Raw genomic sequence first — 21,472 nt, forward strand, 5'->3', positions numbered from 1 at the left:
CTTTAGTCTCATGATAGAGAGCATTATGGAAAATACAGACTATCAGTGAGGATTGCTATCTAAATCTTTATCCACATGGATATCTCACATATAGAAGACAAGACTATAGGCTTTTTGATTAGAGATTTGAGCTGGTGACACATCTGCCTTTTCCCAGATTTTGTGATATATTTATCACATATATACACATAAATATACATATATACATATGCAGAGAGATAAGTATAGATATGTAAATATATTATATGGAATTTCTCACATAATTATATAAAGCTATGATATGTGTGCTCAAGAGAGAAAGAGTATGCATGAGAAAGAGACAGGGAAGGGAGAGGGAAAAGAAGGAAGAGAGATAAAGAGAGCATTGGAATAATAAGTGGAAATACATGGTTTAGTTTAGAAGTAGAAGAAAGAATCAGGAATTGTAGCCGAGAAGAATTAGGATAAGTAGTGGTTTCCACAATTCAATGTTTGTAAGACATTTGCTAATTACAGATTTTTTTGAAAAAAAATCTATCAAGTAAGCCGGGTGCTGGTGGTTAAGGCCTATAATCTTAGTTACTCAGGAAGCTAAGAGATGAGGATTATGGTTCAAAGTCAGCCCAGGCAGGAAAGTCCATGAGACTCTTCTCTTCAATAAACTACTAAAAACGTGGAGGTACAGCTGTGGCTCAAGTGTTAGAGAGCTAGCATTGAACACAAGAAGCTCAAGGACAGTGCTTAGGCCATGAGAAAAGCACACAAACAAACTAAAATCTATTAATTGAAAGCAATTTCTCAAGAGATTTCTCTACAAAAAATTGGCTGATTGTGTAAATCCATTTTGATAAAGGTACATTTTATACTTCAGTTAGTGTGTGTGTGTGTGTGTGTGTGTGTGTGTGTGTGTGTGTGTATCTTGGCGCTTGATCTCAGCACCTCTTCATTGTCCCTGAGCTTTTTTGCTTAAGGCTAGTGCTTTACCAGGTGAGCCACAGCTATACTTCCATTATTTTGATGGTCAAGGGGAGATAAGGGTCTCATGGACTTTCCTTCCAAGGTGGGCTCCAAACTGCAATTCTCACATCTCAAGTTCTGGAGTAACTAGGATGACAAGAGCAATCCATCAACAACTAGCTTGATTTATTCATTTCTACATGTTTCTTTAAACTTGCTTTAACATGTTGGATTTTCATTGAATTTTCCATCTGGTAAAAATTTTGTAATTTTTTCTCTTTTCATTATTGCTTTGAACTTGAGATAATATGTTTGGTGGAAATTATATGGGAAGAAATGTATAGGTGAGGGTGATGGTTGTATAATATTCGGAGGCATGTAAAACTTTTATTTTTCCCTTTTGGATTAACATTTTATACATGTATGTATGTATTTGTTCATTTATTTGTGAAAGAACTGAGAGTTGAAGTTAGAACTCTACTTTTGGAACTATGTCTCTGGCCCTTTTTGCTCTGGTTATTTTGGAGAGTCTCTCATATTTTTTGCCCAGGCCAACCTGAACTATGGCTCACTTATTTATACTTCTACCCAAACTGGGTATTTGGAATGGCAGATCCATTCCATTACACCAGGCTTTCTCTGAGGAGATGAGGGTTTCATGAGCTTTTTGATGGAACCATCAATTTGGAACCATCTTCCTCCCCACCTGACCCTCCCATGTAACTGGGATGACATACACATGCCACTGAGTGCAGCTCTTTGTGGAGATGGAGTCTCTCAATCTTTTGTTGTTACTAAGATTGGCGTTGAATTGCAATCTTCCCAATTTAAAGCCCCTGAGTAGCTAGAACCATAGGTGTGAACCACCAGTACCTGTCTTAACACTCTTGTTTGTAGATTTATATAGCTCTGTGATTCTGTAACCCAAGAACACATTAGACACTTCTTGAAAACTGAAATTTGTCAGTCATTCCTCTCTCTCTCTCTCTCTCTCTCTCTCTCTCTCTCTCTCTCTCTCTCTCTCTCTCTCTTCCTCTCTCTTTCTCTCTCCCTCTCTCTTTCTCTCTCCCTCTCTCTCTTTCTCTCTCTCCCTCTCTCTTTCTCTCTCTCCCTCTCTCTTTCTCTCTCTCTCTCTCTTTCCTTTCCTCCCTCCCTTCCCCCCCCTCTGCTTGTTCAGGTTGTTGCAACAAGTTTCCAGAGATGTGGTAGCTTATGATTAACAACAAATATTATTATTCACAGTTTTAGTTGCTAAGAAGTAAACGATGAATTTAATAGCAGATTTCATATCCCATGAGGGCCTGGTTTCTGGTTTACAGAGGGCAGGTTCTTGATGTAAGGGTCAAGACAGTGGTCTGAGCCTCTTTCTTCTTCATGAAGGTACTTCCCCCTTGACTGAATCTCTTCCCAATGGCCCTGTCTTATCAAGTCATCATATTGGTGCTTAGGAAATTGTTTTTGGATGAAATAGACATGTAATAATGCAACCATGGCATTATAAATTAGAAACTCTCAAAATTGAATTAAATGTTTGTAATGTGCAACTAGGTTGGGGACAATTATACTAATGAAAAGTAAAATTCACACCAAGATGCATTAGAATTTGCCCTAAAGAAAATTAAAATTCTCTGAACAAATACATTCTGACATGTTTCATGACTACTGCCCAGTGTTGACTACTGCATAGTGATTTATAATCCTTTGAATTTCTTGAATATCTAAAGATCACATTTAAACCCACCATGATCTTCGATTTAAGGGAAATAATGAGATGTAATTTTAAAGAAGAGAATGCTGAGAGTTTATATTGATTATGCAAATAAGTAATATGCTATATGTTCCTGAACACTAGACTGAAAATATTTATTTATGCAGTATATTCAGTGTCATGACATAAGGATGGTTGTCTTACAATAAAACACGACCTTTGATGGATATAACCACAGCTATATCCTCCACCTTTGTGATGAATATTAGCTTTGAAGAATTTCAGGCACAATTTGTATTTATCCTCATCATGCATTTTGACTTATTCATCACATTCAAGATGTTTACAGTACATTCCTAACTTTGGAGCCATTATTAAGCTTCGAAGTGACATTAAACTTCCCAGGGAGAATTGTTGACACAGGAAAGCTGACAAGCTGATCTACTATTATGAAATCACAGGTTTGAAAAGGTGGGGAAATTGACCTTGAAATCTTCCTTTTGCTGCCTAACGGACTCTGCACAGTGAAAGTCACTCTGACTGAAGTGCAAGCTGGGTGAACCTCCATAAGAAAATTATTGAAAAATACTGTAAGTACATCTTCGAGGAATATGTCTATATGCAGGCACACCACCACAGTAGCTTCCATACTTATCTGAGTGCCATGGTTAGTGCTTTTACAGGATACTCTTCTATCCTCAGAACAAATGTGCATGGAGTTGTGGTACGAATTCAGAGTTATTGATGCCCTACTGATGTGCTTAGATTATCAAGTAACTGCTAGTAGTCAGCTATTGTAGTATTGAGTGGCAAAGAAGCAGAGAAGAAAACTTCGAAAACGCTACGGTTGGAGCATTAAGGGAAGATATGTGAATCAGGAACTGGATGTTTCTGACAAATAACTATATGGAGAAACACCCATGGCCATGTTATTAAATACATGGATAAAAAATGACAAGGAGGAATTCAGCAGAGTATTTACTCAGGCAAGATTTCTATATATGGTCAATTTGACAAGAGTGACTAGTGTGGCAAGAGTCAGAAGGTTGAACCCTAGAGTGGAGAAACCACATAAGGACAGACTGAAACCATTTCATAGGACAATTCACATGGTTTATTGAGTAGATTATACATTTGCTCTATTCACACCGTCCATCATGGAAGGGTATGGCAGGCAGGGGAGAGACTTTGATCTTATTTGAGTCGGCTTAATTTCTTTATTCACTGAAAATCTAACTAGATGTGCTGTTTCATTATCAAATGGGTCCCTTCAGCACTGGAGATTTAGCAGTGGAAGAGCACTTTCCTGGCAAGTGCAAGGCTTTGAGTTTGGTCCTCAGCGCTGGAAAAAAAGGGGGTCCCTACTCAACAGATTCAAATATAATATGGGTACTATCCCTTCATCCATGCATAATCTTAATCTCTTGCATCCATGTTAAATTGTTTTAGCTACCTCTTGGTCATTCTACTCCATAAAACATAAAATGCAAAAATCAAAGCACTCCACATTTCTTTTTTGAGTTTTTAATAAAAATTAGACTTTATTCTGATATTACTTACAATTAAATCTAGCAGAGTCTCCACTATTCTTTGATACAAGTTCCTTTTCCTCCTCCTCCTCCTGCTCCTCCTCCTCCTGATCCTTCTCCTCCTCCTCCTCCTCCTCTGCCTCTTCCTCCTTCTCCTCTTCTTCCTCCTCCTCCTCCTCTCCCCCCCTCCTCCTCCTCTTCCTCCTCCTCTTCCTTCTTTTAATGGGATCACATTCCCAGGACCTGGGGGTGTCTTGGAGGATGCCCAGACAATGTACAAGTTTGTTCTTGGGATAATGTTTCATTTCACTCATAAGCCAACCTCTACAAGTCCCATGTACAATTTCTGGATGCAAGATTTCCCTTAGACTAATACATTTTCCACATGTAAGGGCATGGATACTTACCAATAATTCCTTGTAGTGACAGCTGAAAGAAGGTTAAAATTTAAAAGTTGATGAAATAGTGGGAATAACATAAAAAACTTACAGCTTATATATAATGTATTTTCATATGTGTGTATATATGCATATATATTTGTGAACTTGTGGATACTTCCTATCTTTTATACTGGTGCAATTCTAGTTCCCTTTGCAATATTTAACTCAGATAATCACTCTGAAAATTTCTTTCGATAATGAAGGTAATTCTTTTAATAGAGAAGACAGGAACAGATGGCTACAAAGGGAAAAGAGCTGTACTATTTAAGAGCAGCCCTTGCACAACCTGCCATCTCCTTAAGGTACAGAGTGACACAACTTTTGGAAAGACAAAGTTTACTGGCAGTTGACTGTGTTAGTTAGCAAAGTGTTTCCAACAGGATTCAACATACCTGGTAAGATGCCACTTAGAATCACAGAATACCACAGCTGGAAGCCATCACAGAGAGTTGATGAAACAAACCTTCTCTATATAGACCATAGAGAAATTCAGCTCTGTGACTTCTTGTTAGTTGTTAATTTTTCTCTTTCTCTTTCCTTTATAAATATGTTTTTTAGCTTTTCTCATAGCTTGTTTATCTTTAGCTGCACAACAAAGAAAAAGATGCAGATCCTTTATGTTATAGTTGATCAGAGTGATGGGATTTAATTTTAAATTGAGAGGAAATTAGTTTTCTTTCTCTTTTGCCATCCAGCCTTAAGCAGTCTATTTTTCTAATACATACCTTGTACTGTTTTTTTTTAATCTCTGTAATTATCTTACTCCATATTAAGTAAAGTTTTCTGTCTGCCATTGGTATAGAATGCATCCAGCATTATGAATCAGTTTTGGTTCAACATCTATGAAAGTATACATATTTATGTATATATATCCACACACATATATACAGGTATGCATATATGTAGTATGTATTTTATGTGTGTGTATGTATGTGTGCATGCATGCAGGCAGGCATTTGAGATCCTTTTAAATGTGGATTTAAAATCTGGGGGTGAAGTGGAGCTGTTGCTCAAAATCATGGAGCTCTAGCCTCTAGAGCAAAAGAGTTCAGGGAAGACACTCAGGCTCTGAGTTCCAGTTCCACAACCGAGGAAAGAAAAAAAAAGAAGTGCTAAAATCTGGGGGTGAATGATATCACCTTAATTCTACACATTCCCTGTGTGAAACTTCAAATATTCTCTCTTTGGCTTGTCTAATACTCAAGAATTTTGTGTATGTGCTCTCTCAACATATAAATTGTGATTTAATGCCACTAATATAGATAGTTCTTTTTTTATTATTTTATTTTATTGCCAGCCTTGGGCCTTGAATTCAGGGCCTGACACTATCTTTGGGCTTTCTCAAGGCTAGAGCTCTACCCACTGGAGCCATAGCACCATTTCCGGCTTTTTTCTACATATGTGGTACCAAGGAATTGAACCCCGGTCTTCGTGCATCCTAGGCAAGCACTCTTACCACTAGACCAAACTCCCGACCCCTGAGATAGATAGTTCTGATAATTCTTTCAAGTTTGAGGGCAGAGTTCAAATCTTTTTTTTTTTTTGGTGGATTATGGGGCTTGAACTCTGCTTGGTTGCTGTCCCTGAGCGCTTCAGTCCCACTACCCATTTTCTAGAGGTTAATTGTGCCTGTGCTGGCTTTGAACTGCAATCCTCAGATCTCAGCCTCCTGAGTAGCTAGGATTACAGGCGTGAGCCAGAATACAACTCTTCTTTGTACTTGTAAGTGACAGTATTCATTGTTTGTAACTCATTCACTCATTCATTCAATATTTACTGAGAACTACTATGTCCTAGGCAGAGGTAGTGATAAAAAAAGAATCTCTTTCTGTTGGAAAGACAAGTGAGGTAAAGTTAGGGGTAAGATATGTGGCTATTTGGACAAAGAGCTTGGGCGATAGGGAGTAGCAAGTTGAGAGCCCTTCCTTAGCTCAAGTCAAAGAAAGTGCATATGGATGATGGAAGCAGGCATTGAGGACTTGAATGGCCCATGTGGTGTGATGTAGCAGATGTATGGTATGTGAGATAGTTTCATGTTTTTACTTATGAATATCGATGGCTGTTATTGATTGTAGGATAAATTTCGTAGTCTGGTTCTATCTCAGCATCAATAAAACATGCCATGATCTCCCAATATCTCTCCATTCCAGCTTCCTTTGATCCTTTCTTCTTCCTGTTCTCAGAAGTCATATGTGTGCCAGTCTCACTGCCTAGAGCACACTTCACTGAGGCTGTTAGGCCTTAGCTCTTTGCATTACAGCTTCCTTATCAATGTTTTAGAGATGACCTTGTTGACCTTTCTCTAGTCCCTGCCCATAAACACTCAGGTACTACCTTCATGATCCATGTGAGTCAGCATTTTAATTCTGCATTTTTCTGTGTGGTTACTTAGTGAATAAGTCAACTAAATAAATTATGATGTATCCAATTATAAACCCAGAAATGATAGCTGCCTTTTATTTTCTTTACACATGGTCTGTCCTTGTGTGATATCAATTTGGTATGAGCTGTTCAGAAAATATTTGAATAGTTGGTTTCATTCAATTTTCTGTTCTTTTATGCTTTGTGTAGAGTTCTTACCAATTTTTAGTCATTTGAATCCATCATTCCTGTATTTTTTGTCTTTACTCTTCAACCAATCTGTATCTTTCATGGTAAAAACCCATAATGCTCAGTTTAGTATTCCCTTTGGAAGTATTTTCTAATGCCTCTAAAGAATGATGGTAGAAAAGGGCTGCGAGCTTTCCATAGCATGCTACTGTTCTAGCTAAAGATCAGAGACCAGCTCCATAAGAAGGTATCATGTGAGGCCAGGAGTTTGGCCTAGTGGTAGAGTGTTTGCCAAGCATTCAGCAAGACCCAGGTTTGATTCCTCAGTACCACATATGTGGAAAAAGCTGGAACTGGTGCTGTGGCTCAAGTGGTAGAGCTCTAGCTTTGGGAAAGCCCAAGGACAGTGCTCAGGCCCTGAGTTCAAGCGCCAGAACTGGCAAAAAAAAAAAAAAAGCATCATATGGATGTTATAGCTCCATAAAGTGAAAACCTATAGCAAGCACTGCAGCACTGGCATTTTTCCATTTCCATTCTTTTGTTCTGCTGTAACTTCACAGAATCCATTCATCATTAACATTTATAATTTAGCATTGTCTCCTGGCACAGTGTGATGCTATCTCGATTGCTGACGGATTTGTCTTAGTCTTAGTCTTGGGTCTTTCAGCTGTCTAGTTTCCTGGATTTTGCTTATCCAAGCATTTCATTTGTCACCCTCCTTGCCATTGTCACCATGTTTGTCTTTATCCTCCGTCATTAATTTCCTACACTCTGTCTTAATCCCATTACAGGGTTTGTTCTTGCTATTTTTATTTGTCACAGTATCTATTTTAGTAGCAGATGTAGTTGTCAAAACATCTCCTGTATTCCATCATGGGTGTCACTTATGCATTTAGAGTTAGAGTTCATCCTGTGTGCTCTTCTGGGATTTTCCATGCATGCTGGTTAGTCCATTCCATTGTTTAAATCATATCAGATTGTTTTACTCTCTGGGTGATATATAACTTTAGTTCATTTATTTCTTCCTGTGATTCTGAATAGGATTGACTTGCTTTGTCTCTGGAGCAAGCATTCTCAGAAGTCCAAATAAATGATATCACAGAAGTGATGAATGCCTTTTATGAATGTTTAGAAATGTCTGTGTTCAGAGAACTGAACAACAGAGTGTGTCTTTGGTCATATGTGATAGTATATTCTTTTACTGGGGTTTGATTGTGTGCTCATCATAACGGTATTATTATAAATATATATGTATATATATAATACCTGATGGGATGATTTTTTGGAAGTTCAAAGTTAATGTATTTCATATTAAGAAAATTATTGAAAGTATATTTTATTGTCCCTACATTTCCATGATGTATTAATAAGCAAAGCAGAAGTTAGTCTAAAATTGAATTATCAAAAAAGCTCACTAAGCAGTATTTACCAAAAGAAGAAAAAGGAAAAGAAAATCAAGATAATAGAAATGAGTGGAAATGTAGATAGCAAAAATAAATAGGATTTATCTTGACAATGGTGTGTCTAATATTAGCCTCCCAGAAGAAACCATCTAACATTTAAAATGAATTTTTGAATAACTTAAAATAACTCCGAGTAGGTGGAGAAGCTTAGATTTACTCAAAGCTAGCAAGGAAACCTATTGCTTGGAGGTTGTGAGTACTCTCAAGGGAATTAGTTAAGGGGTTTTTACTTAATTAGAAAATTAATTACAGGTTTCTAGATTCAATCTGCAAGTTATAGAAGGACAGAAAGAGTAAAAATAACTGTATTCCTGGGAAATTGGTACGAAATATTTTCTGTTCAATCAGTTGTTTTGGAACCTGAGTTCACATTGCTCTTCTTTCTCATGTTTTAACAGTTACTGATATTTTTGTGATTTTTTTAAGCTTAATTCTTCTAAACTAAGGAAATTAGTGTCTATTGGTACGACTGAATTGATAGCACATCAGCCATGAGAGAAAAAAGATGAGTGAAAGTGTGAGGCCTTGAATTGAAGCCTCAATTCTAACACACACACACACACACACACACACACACACACACACACACACACACACACACGCACGCACATGCACATGTACACATACATAAAAGAAAGAAAATTAGAATATTTTATAATTGGGAAAAATCAATTCCATTATACAACTCAGGAATTAAGAAATTATAGTTACTTGAAAGTTAGCAAACAACATATAAATGATTAGGGATGATCTTTGGCAAAAAATGGGAGGAAAATGGTTTTCATAGAGGAAATTCTGTAATCTATCCATTACAAATGTAGTGAGGTTGTATAATGATTTTTAAGATAAAAGAAGTTTAGTCTCCATGTTTACCCTGTGCAGGAGAAAACTTGCATCCCTACATGTAAATAGCCGTGCAAAAATCTGCTGGCTTATACTTTTTCTCCCTTTAGCTGGATCATATTTAGCTCTCTCTTTAGACTTTCTAAAGTATCATATTTTGTTTGCATATATCATTAAGCACTCCTTGTAAAAATGGATTGTCAGAGGCCCTAGTATAAAGGAGGAAACATGAATCTAAACACACAGGTGTGCCTACATACAGAGAGCTCACAGGAGTGGGAGTTAAATGTGAGGGAATCCATTGCCTCATTACATTTAATTTTGATTATAAAAATCAATATATTCAATGGAAGAAGTTTTATCAGCTATTAGATCATATTTCTATTTTTATTGTTAGTTAGTGCTAGAGCTTGAATTGCCTTTACTAATTAAGCATCCCTCCACTTGAACAATGCTTCCAACTCTATTTTTTATTTGTTGCTTTTATTAATTTTTTATAAATAAAATGTATTCAGATTTGTACAGAAATTCTTTTATTTACATCTCACACATAGCTGGGATGCCATGCTTTTCTATACCTAACTTTTTATTGGTTAAGATAAAGTCTGTTTGCCTAGGAGAGTGCATCAAACTGCATTTTTCCTCATCTCCATCTCCTAAGTAGCTAGGATTACATACATGAACTACCAAATTTGGCAAGGTCAGATTTTTTGTTGAATTTAGCCTAGTGAAAAGTTGAATTTAGTGAGGGTGGAAGATGGCGCCGAGACAATAGGGACGCTGCCTAGCTCTTTCTCACAAAAAGAGAGAACCAGGGAGTCCCACGAATCAATTACCTTAAGAAATCCACAACAACAAACTCAAGAAGCAATGGAGAAGGACTCAAACCGGAAAAGAAATCCAGATAAAGCTCACATCCAACTTTCTCAAAGAATTCCAAACGCGAGGACCCCTCCCCCACCATGCCGGCTCTGAACCAAGACAAGAGGCAGCAGAGGGGGCAGCGGAGGGAGCTGGGCCAGGCCGGCCAGTGCCGGGCAACCCCGATCCGCAGAAACCAGCATAGAACCGGGTTAGCAAGCCCCAGAAGCAGCGGAACCCAGACGGGGAACCAGAACAGCAAGCAGCAGAACCCGGACATGGACCACAAGCGGCAGCTGAGATCCCAGGGAAGTGAAGGATTCTCCAACACCGTGCAGCACCCACAGACGAACGCAGAGGTGTGAGTACTGCAGTGGGCCCCCAAACACAGAGCGGGTGCCAAGCCATAGAACTTAACTCAGACCCCTCCACACCGCCTGAGAGGAGCAGGAGCAGGGGGGCAAGGAATTTAGAATCCTGTCCCTTCCCTCAACAGCTCCTCCCCCAGGCCAATGACTGGAGATTGACAGGTGGGAGGTGCTAAGACCCAGCACCCCACCAAGGGAGGCAGAGGTGTCCCAGTCCCCACCCACCCACCAGGTTCCTCTCCCAGGCCTCTGACTGGAGACTGACGGGTGGGCTATGCCAAGACCCAGCCCCCCACCAGAGGAGGCGGGGATGTCCCAGCTCCCACCCACCCACCCGGTTCCTCTCCCAGGCCACTGGGTCTGGAGAGTGGGGAGCGCTGTGTCCCTGCCTTAAAACAGTGGGTGGGGTGTACGGGACAATAGGAGCCAGCATCTGTCCCCCTCAAATCCTGAGCAGGGCATTCTCCAGCTGGGAATCCTGAGCGAGACAGCACCGAGCTCCCCCCCCCTCCCCACAGTCACAGAGTCTCTGACAAAGCAGCAGGGAACTGAAGGGCCGACCAGCAGACAAGCTGCCCTCTAGCTGGGCCCCGCCCCTGGGAACAGAGCAGATAGCTGCAGGTCCTGCTGAGAGCCCCTGGAAACTCCCAAACCCCAGACCCTTGGCCTAGGCCCGCCCCTAGAAGCAGCACAGGAAAACCAACCATCCGCCCAGCACGCTGAGACCTAAGCTCGCAGATCCATCCCACGGCCCACTATGAGGCCACTGGCTGGGCTGAGAGCTAGTCGTACAGCAGCACACAGCCTCGGGGAATTGACCAAACACCTACAAAAATGGCAAACTCTGACATAGTCAGCAGAGGAATCAATTTGGCTGAGAACCACAGGTATTCACATATTCCCAGAACCACGGTCCCAATCCAAGCAAAGACCACAGAGCGAACTACAACAACAGTTCTCAATGCCGAGGAGAGCCCAGAGAAGAATCACGACTTACATAAATAATCAAAGTCCCACGCAAAGCCCAAAAGGAAACAAGAGCGAAGGGATGAGAGAGATGTCACCATCCCAAGAAATGACACCTGAAGAGACACGAAACATGACCCTATTTAACGAGATGATTGTGAACATGACTAAAGAGATTAAAACAGAATTCCAAAAACAATTCCAGGAACATAAGCAGGAAATCTCCAAAGAGCTCCTCAAATTCAAAAGAGAAATGGAAAAAAAGATTAATACCCTCAGAGAAGACATGATCAGCTCAGCATCCACACTTCAAGCAAAAATGGAGGCATTAAGCAGCAGATTGATGGAGATGGAGAATAGAACATCAGAAATGGAAGACAAAACCCAAGAGCTTCAACAGAGAATCGCCACCTTGGAAAAATCAGTCAGAATCTACCAGAGAGAGCTCCAGGAACTAGCAGATGCATCAAAGAAGTCTAATCTTCGTATAATAGGGATTGAGGAGGGGGCTGAATTCCAGAACAAAGGTATGCAACCTTTATTCACCAAAATCATAGCAGAGAACTTCCCCAACTTCAAAAGGGAAAATACCCACATTATTGAAGGTTTCAGGACCCCAAGCAGGCAAGATCCTAGAAGGAACTCACCTAGACATATCATAGTAAAGACACTAGACCCGAATACCAAGGAATTGATCTTAAATGCTGCAAAAACAAAGAAGGAGCTATATTATAATGGGAAGAACATTTGAATTACAGCAGATCTCTCCACGCAAACCCTAAATGCAAGAAAAGCTTGGAAAAACATCATTGATGTCCTGAAGACCAACAACTGCCAACCCAGACTGATATAGCCAGCAAATCTAGCATTTACATTTGAGGGAGAAACAAGAATATTTCACTCCAAAGAGAAGCTTTATGAATACATGCACACTAAACCAGCGTTACAAAGAATACTAATTAACTGAGAACAAATTGTAGAACATCAAGAACCCCCATCAAGAAGCAAACATCTATAATTCACTAAACACAAAAAGGGAGAAAAGAGAAAGAAACTTAGAAGTAAAAATAAATAACAACAATGGACACTGAACACTTCTCCATAATCTCCCTAAATGTGAATGGGCTGAACAATCCAATCAAAAGACACAGAGCAGCAGACTGGATTAAGAAACACCACCCATCCATATGTTGCCTCCAAGAGACACACTTCACTGCCAAAGACAGAAACAAACTCCAAGTGAAAGGACGGAAACGAATCTTCCACTCCAATGCACCATGCAAAAAAGCAGGAGTAGCAATCTTAATCTCCGACAAAATTAACTTCTCAGTAAAATCAGTACACAAAGACAGAGACGGCCATTATATATTAGTAAAGGGTACAATCCATGCCCATAATATTACAGTTATAAACATCTATTCCCCCAACACGGGAGCACCCAAATTCGTCAAACAAACTCTTTTAGAACTACAGAACAAGATAGACTCAAACACAATCATTGTCGGTGACCTCAATACTGCACTCTCAACAAATGACAGGTCAACTCAACAAAAGTTAAGCAAAGACACCATCGACTTAAATGACACCATAGCCCAGCTGGGCTTAACAGATATACACAGAGTCTTCCACCCAACCGCAAAACTTTTTACATTTTTCTCAGCAGCACATGGACACACTCCAAAATAGATCATATAATAGTTCATACAGAAAACTTAAGCAGATACAAGAAGTCTGATATAATCCCATGCATCCTATCAGACCACAGTGGAGTCAGACTTATTCTGAACAATGCAGTCAAAGTCAAAAAACATTCAGTCACATGGAAACTGAACAACACACTTTTGAATAACCCCTGGGTAACAGATCAGATCAGAAATGAAAGTAAAAACTTCCTTGAATGTAATGACAATCAAGAAACATCACAAAGAAACTTATGGGACACAGCAAAGGCAGTTCTAAGAGGCAAATTTATTACACTACGAGCGCATATTAAAAAGACAGAAGAAGATCACGTAAATAACCTTAAAAAAAAAAACTGAAACACCTAGAGGAGCAAGAAAAAGTTAATTCTAAAACAGCTAGAAGGACAGAAATAACAAAAATAAAATCAGAAATTTCAGAGATTGAAATAAGATCTATTGTACAAATAATTGATAAATCAAAAAGTTGGTTCTTTGAAAGAGTCAACAAAATTGACAGACCCTTGGCAAGATTAATCAAAAAAAGGAAAGGGGAGACTAAGGGGAGACTCAAATAAACAAGATTAGAGACCCCACGGGAACAATCACAACTGATTCCCAAGAAATCCAGTCCATAATGAATAGGTACTACCAGGGCCAATATTCAAAGAAACAAGAAAATCTAGTAGAAATGGATGATTTCTTAAATAAATATAGGCTACCCACACTGAACAACGATGAGATAAACAAATTGAACAGACCAATTTCTTACAAGGAAATTGTGGAAGCAATCAGGGAATGCCAACCAAAAAGAGCCCAGGTCCAGATGGATTCACTGCGGAATTCTACAAGACATTTAAAGATGAAATAACAACTATACTCTTGAAACTCTACCAAGAAATAGAAACAGAAGGAGCAATACCAAACTCATTTTATGAAGCTAATATTACTCTCATCCCCAAACCAGGGAAAGACCCAACAAAAAAAGAAAACTACAGACCTGTCTCTCTAATGAACACAGATGCAAAATTCCTCAATAAAATATTAGCCAACAGAATCCAGAAACAAATTAAAGACATCATACACTATGATCAAGTGGGCTTCATCCCACAAATGTAAGGCTGGTTTAACATTCGCAAATCAATCAATGTAATACATCATATCAATAGAGCTAAAGATAAGACTCATATGATAATTTCTCTGGACGCGGAGAAGGCATTTGACAAAATACAACATCCACTCATGTTGAAAGCACTAGAAAAAATAGGAATAAGAGGTACATTCCTCAAAATAGTGAAAGCTATATATGAAAAACCTACAGCCAGTATTATACTAAATGGTGAAAGACTGGAACCATTCACATTAAAATCAGGAACTAGAGGGATGCCCACTCTCTCCACTTCTCTTCAATATAGTGCTGGAACCCTTAGCCAGAGCAATAAGACAAGAAAAGGACATCAAAGGGATCCACATAGGGAAAGAAGAAATTAAACTATCCTTATTCGCAGATGACATGATCCTCTCTTGAGTGACCCAACAAACTCCACTCCCAAACTACTAGAATTAATAAACCACTTTAGCAAAGTAGCAGGATACAAAATCAACCTTCAGAAGTCAGTAGCCTTCTTGTACACCAACAATACACAAACAGAAGGCCAAATCAAGAAAATGATCCCATTCGCAATAGCCCCCAAAAGAATAAAATACTTAGGAATATACTTAACCAAAGAAGTAAAGGAATTATTCAATGAAAATTATAAAAGCCTAATGAAAAAAATTAAAGAGGACACTAGGAAATGGAAAGACATCCCATGCTCATTTCTAGAGAGAATCAACATAGTGAAAATGGCTATACTGCCAAAACTGATATACAAATTCAATGCAATCCCCATCAAAATCCCAAAGACATTCTTTATGGAAATTGAAGATATAATCCAAAGATTTATATAGAACAAGAAAAGACCTAGAATAGCCAAAACAATTCTAGGCAAAAAGAGCAATGCTGGTGGTATTACACTACCAGATTTCAAACTCTACTATAGAGCCATAGTAACAAAAACTGGCACAAAAACAGACCAGAAGATCAATGGAACAGAATAGAAGACCCAGAAATAGAACCATATACCTATAGGCAACTTGTATTTGACAAAGGAGCCAAAGATGTACAATGGAACAAACACAGTCTATTCAATTATTGGTGCTGGCAAAACTGGGCAGCCACATGCAGAAAACTAAAAATTGACCCTAGCCTTTCGCCATGCACAAGCATTAACTCAAAGTGGATCAAAGACCTCAACGTCAGACCGGAAACCATGAAATTGCTACATGATAATGTAGGAGAGACACTGGAACTCATAGGCACAGGCAACAGATTCCTGAACAGAATCCCAGGGTCACAACAGATTGGAGAGAGACTCGATAAATGGGACTACCTAAAAATAAAAAGTTTCTGTACAGATAAAAACATAGTCGCAAAAGTAGAGATACAGCCAACCAACTGGGAAAAGATATTCACCAACAATATATCTGACAAATGCTTAATATCCAGTATCTACAGGGAACTCAAGAAACTAATCCCCCGAAAACCCAACAAACCATACACTAAATGGGCAAGGGAACTAAAGAGAGACTTATCAGAAGAGATTAAAATGGCAGAAAAACATATGAGAAAATGCTCATCATCTATGGTCATAAAAGAAATGCAAATTAAAACAACCCTAAGATACCACCTTACCCCATAAGAATGGCCAAGATTTTGAACTCAGACAATGACAATTGCTGGCGGGGTTGTGGAGAAAAAGGAACCCTACTGCACTGCTGGTGGGATTGTAAACTAGTTCAGCCACTCTGGAAAGCAGTGTGGAGGTTCCTTAAAGAACTGAAAATAGACCTTCCCTATGATCCCGCCATACCACTTCTGGGCATCTATCCTGAACAGCATGACCCAGGATATTATAAAGACACCTGCTCAGCTATGTTCATCTCTGCACTATTCCCAATAGCCAGGCGATGGAAACAATCCAGATGCCCTACTGCAGATGAATGGATACAGAAAATGTGGTATATATACACAATGGAATTCTACATAGCCAACAGACAAGATAAAATAATGGCATTCGCAGGGAAGTGGATGAATCTAGAGCAAATCATGTTGAGTGAGACAAGTCAAGACCTAAGGAACAAAAGGCGCATGGTATCCTTAATATGTGGTTATTAAATCCAAAGTATACAATAGCGAGGACTCAATAACTGCATACCCAAAGCAATGGATATGGTAATGGAAATACAAACATAACTATATAGACAAAAACCCTATGACTCTAAAATCATAATGTTTTATTTCATAAATTGATATGTTTCTATGACATACAAACCATTAGCCTAATTTTGATTAAGTTCTAAAGACTAAGACCCAGAGAATGTAATTAGAGATTCCCTCCTTGAACAATTGTTTGTTAAACTTGTCATTTAAAATATGATGTAAACATAAGCCATATAATTAATGATTGTTGTTCTTAAGGTACTATGTTATCTCCCATCACTTTTACTGTCCCTTGGTTATCTCATATTGTTACACTATCTCACTTTGTTACCTGATATATTGGATATATTTGAATTTGGTTATCAGAAATTGGATAGGGAACGGGGGAAAACAAGATGAGGGGTGGGGGAGGGGGGAAGGGAAATGGGGACCATGACATGTGAAAGGGTATCAATGTGTGGGAATTAATGCACCATTTATCTGGCAAATATCATGTAACCCTTCTATTAATTACAATAAAAATATATTTAAAAAGTTGAATTTAGTTACAGCAAGCATAAGAGTAGGAAGACAAGTAACAGGTTTCAGAAATACTTAGAAAAATCAAAGCAATATAATAGAATCTAAAATAAGGTCACGGAATAGGAATAGACTGAAATAGAGAAAAAGAGGTTGAACATTCGTTCATGATATTTGGCCTGCAAATAGATAGAGATATAGTCCCCTGAGAAGAAAGAGAGCAAGATGTTCAGTATTGAACAATGTAGAAATTTAATGGGTTCATTTGAGATGGGTTCATTTCTTATAATTGATTTTTTTTCTGGTGCGTTTGAAAGATAATATCAACTTAATGTTTAATGTTTGATAGTAAATATTTGGGCTAGTAAAATATATTCTTAATTTTCTAAACATTCCAAAGAAGAATTCTGTGAATCATTTTGGTACCCAAAGTGAATCAGAGTGCTATCTGCTGACTATTCTCATAAATAGTAGATACATATATACACTGAAATTAGCTAGCATTTGTTGAAAAAATTTAGTGCTTGGAACCCATGCTAGACATGCATACGTAGTATAAAGTTAAGAATACCATATCACATAATGAAATTTAATTGACAAACTAATATGAGAAATATAAAAGAAACAGGCAACTAAATGGAGCATAATGGTTTGAATAAAAACACTGATATGATATCCCCATTGTGGTAAGTTGTACTCTTCTTCTCTGCTCACTTCTTTTTTTCCATATATTTTTATTGTAGTAAATAGAAGGGTTGCATTTTATCCACCAGATTGAGGGTGCATTACTTCACATACATTGATACCCTTTCTCATGTCTTGGTCCCCAATTCGCTCCCCCTACCCCTGAACCTCATCTTGTTTTTCCCCCTTCCCTATCCTATTTCAAATAACCAAATAAGCATATATACAATATATCAGATAACCATGAGAAATACTGTAACAATATGAGATAACCAAGGGACAGCAAAAGAGATGAGAGATAACAGTACATTAAGGACAACAATCACTCATTATATGGCTTTTGTTTCTATAATCTGGGGGTCCTTTCATTTAGCGTCATACTGTATGGCCTTATGTCTCTAGATTTTGTTCTATTGTAAGGTTTCTACTGATTATGACAAATGAGGAAAACCATTAGGCCTATGTTCCTTTGAGTCTGGCTTACTTCACTTAGTATGATGTTTTCTAAGTCTTTCCATTTCCTTACAAATGGGGCGATGTTGTTATTTCTGACAACAGCATAGAATTCCATTGTGTATAGATACCACATCTTGTTAACCCACTCATCAACTGAGGTTCCATATCTTTGCTGTGGTAAATAGTGTTGCAATGAACATCATTGTGCTAGTGGATTTAGTATGTCTTTGTTTCTGGATGATTGGGTAAATGCCAAGTAGTAGAATTGCTGGATCATAGGGGAGCTCTATGCTTAGTCTTTTGAGGAACTAATTTACACAGATTCATGCATACTCACAGCTTTCTCCAAGAAAATAATTGGAGTAAATTCTGTTACAGGACTTTGTGTCTTTCTCCTAAGATTTATTTACATCTTTTGAGTTTGTGCTTTTCAGTGTAAAGCATGTTTAGAACAAAGGCAAATGCTCTTTGCATCATTCACTTAGTTTATCTATTTAAAATTTAACAATTATGTATTGAGTACCTGTTGAATGAAGTCCTATTCTGTTGAATATACAACACTAAAAAAGGACAAAATTCTTATATATCTTTACACTGAGAGGAATCAGAAAATGACAAGTAGAATGTTCAATATGCCACAAAGCCTTACATGCATAGGGGAGGGAAAAAATAACCACACAGGATAAGTGATATGTAAGAAAGAGAGCAAGTATTTATGATCGGCTTGTTGAGCCATTGCTAGTTTATAGGATGCCAGTTAGTACTAAATAGTAACTTAGAGGAGAGACTTCAGTGGATGTTGCCTACATGGTGGAATGCGGCATCCTGGCTGACATTAGCCTCCAAATTTGTTTTAAAGCTTATGAACTTCCTGTTCTACATACTGTTTCTTCAAAGCCTGAGGCAATTTTGATGTTTTGGAATACATGCCTGTAGTTGATTTTGATTGGAAAGTACCATTTCAGACTTAAGCATTTAAGTGTGAGTCCACGTTTGGGGATATTCTCTCCTTTCTTTGACAGAGGTATATGTCATGTATGCATTTAAAATGGCTTTGCCACATGCAAACCATGAATTTTCCAAATAAATAGTTTTGCATGTTTTATCTTTTATTTCCCCCATGGCAGTGGAAAACTGTAAGCTTGGCTCACTTATGCTAGAGTAAAAACCAGAAAAACAAATGGGATGACTGGACAAGAAATGCATACATGGTTTGAGAAAAGAGGAGATCATTTGGAGCTGAGTGATGGCACACTGATGCTTGTATTGGGTAGTGTCGTCTTATAAACTCTAGACTTGCGTCGGAAACTAAGTCAGATGGTTATCTTTAGTCCTGAATGTATAAGAAGTCAGATTTCTCACGTTCTGATTTCTAAACTCAGTATTTAACTCACAGCTAACAGAAGACTATTGACATTCCCTGGCAGCACTTCTGGCTTCAGCAGTCACATCTAGTATTCTCTCCCCTTGCATTTGCCTATCTTGAGAAGAAAAGGGAGATATTGAATAGTGTGGAAATTGCAGAGTGGGTAAGAAAAATGTTCCTGTTCTGAAGCAATTCTGAAACCCTGGTTTTTAAGATAAATACATTTAGAATAAAGTCAGTGGTGCTGGATTAGATGGTTCTGATGTGAAAAACACTAAAATGCCTAGCAGGAAAACTTCCAGTGGGAAATCAGAGGATTGTGAACTGCTAAAAATTAAACTCTAGAGCTGAACATTTTTTCCTCCCAACTTTTTAAACCTTTAATAATGGCCAATGAAAGGCACTGGCCTGTTTGCAGCTGTGCTACAGAGAATTTAGGAAAGGCTCTCATCCCATACCAAGTAAAAGAATGAAAGAGAAAAATCATTTAAGCAATGACTCTCAACTGATAATATATGTTACCCAGAAGATACTTAGTGGTATCTAGAGTTATTTTTGATGGTCATAACTTTGGATGAAGAGAAGGAGGACTACTCGTTATTGGTGGGGTAGAGGTAGGAATGTTCTAAATATTCTACACTGCAAACACAGCTCTCCACATCTGAGAATTACCTACTCACGATTGGGAATTATCTGATCCAACAGTAGCACTGGCCCTAAGAAATACTGAGTTTTTATAGGGGCCTGAGGAAATCTGAAATAAATTGTGGTTTATATATTTTAAGTATCAGTTATATCAAGAGTCTTCACGTTCTAATTGCAAAGTAGACTCGTGAACATTTGTGCCTATGTGCACTCCTCCCTTCTTGTTAAAAAATAAAATGTTCCCATTCAGAAAAAAAAAGTTCCTGTATTTCATACAAGAATGACCTTTGGGCCAGGCACTGGTGGCTCTTGCCTGTAATCCTAGCTACTCAGGAAGCTGGGATCTGAGGACTACTGTTCCAACACAGTCCCGGCAAGAAAAATCCCCATGGGACTTTTACTTCCACTTCACCACTCAAAAACCAGCATTGGAATTGTAGCTCAAAGTGGTAGTGCACTATGGTTGAGCAAAAGAACTCAGGGACAGCACCCAACCTCCCTCTACCCCACCCCAGTTCATGCCTTATGACAAAGAAAAAAGAATGACCTTTGGAAATTATGTCACATTTCTTCCCCCGTCATCATCATATCAGAAAGACAGAATTCAAGGTAACAGTTTAGTCCCAAAGAACAAGATCATTATTGTATCATCTGAATGCTTTGTTGTAAACCATTTTTTTCCAAAATCTTTGATTAAGTAATTATTGTCTATTATATTACATAGAGATACTTAGGGGTTATTATTACATTATTGATTTTTAGTGCATATAATAATGCAGCCATCCCTGGGCCCATTATAAATCAATGATAAATATTCTTGAAAGAATGTTGAAATTAGGAATAAATATGCATTGGAGTTAGACCTTCCAATGAAACATTCTCCCAGGCTGATTAGTAGATGTAAGGAATTCTTTTCATTAGTGGTTATCAAAACTGCAGTTGTCAGCCTAATACTTACATTCTTTGATCAATTTAATTTAAGAATTTTCAGAATATTGGAATAGAAAGGCAAGCTTAGGTTCTGTTTCAATTCTGTAATTATAGTAATGTCAATATAAAGAAAATGTATTGATATTTAAAAATAAAAAAGACATTCCAGAACAAAAAAATCTCCCTCCTTCTTTCCCTTTTGTTCTTCCTTCAGTTTGAGATGTCTTTCACGATGAGTAGCCCTGAAAGCTATGACTATGAAAGAAG

This window comes from Megascapheus bottae, chromosome 3, assembly GCF_031878675.1.
Source record: "Megascapheus bottae isolate mThoBot1 chromosome 3, mThoBot2.hap1, whole genome shotgun sequence".
NCBI lineage: Eukaryota > Metazoa > Chordata > Mammalia > Rodentia > Geomyidae > Megascapheus > Megascapheus bottae.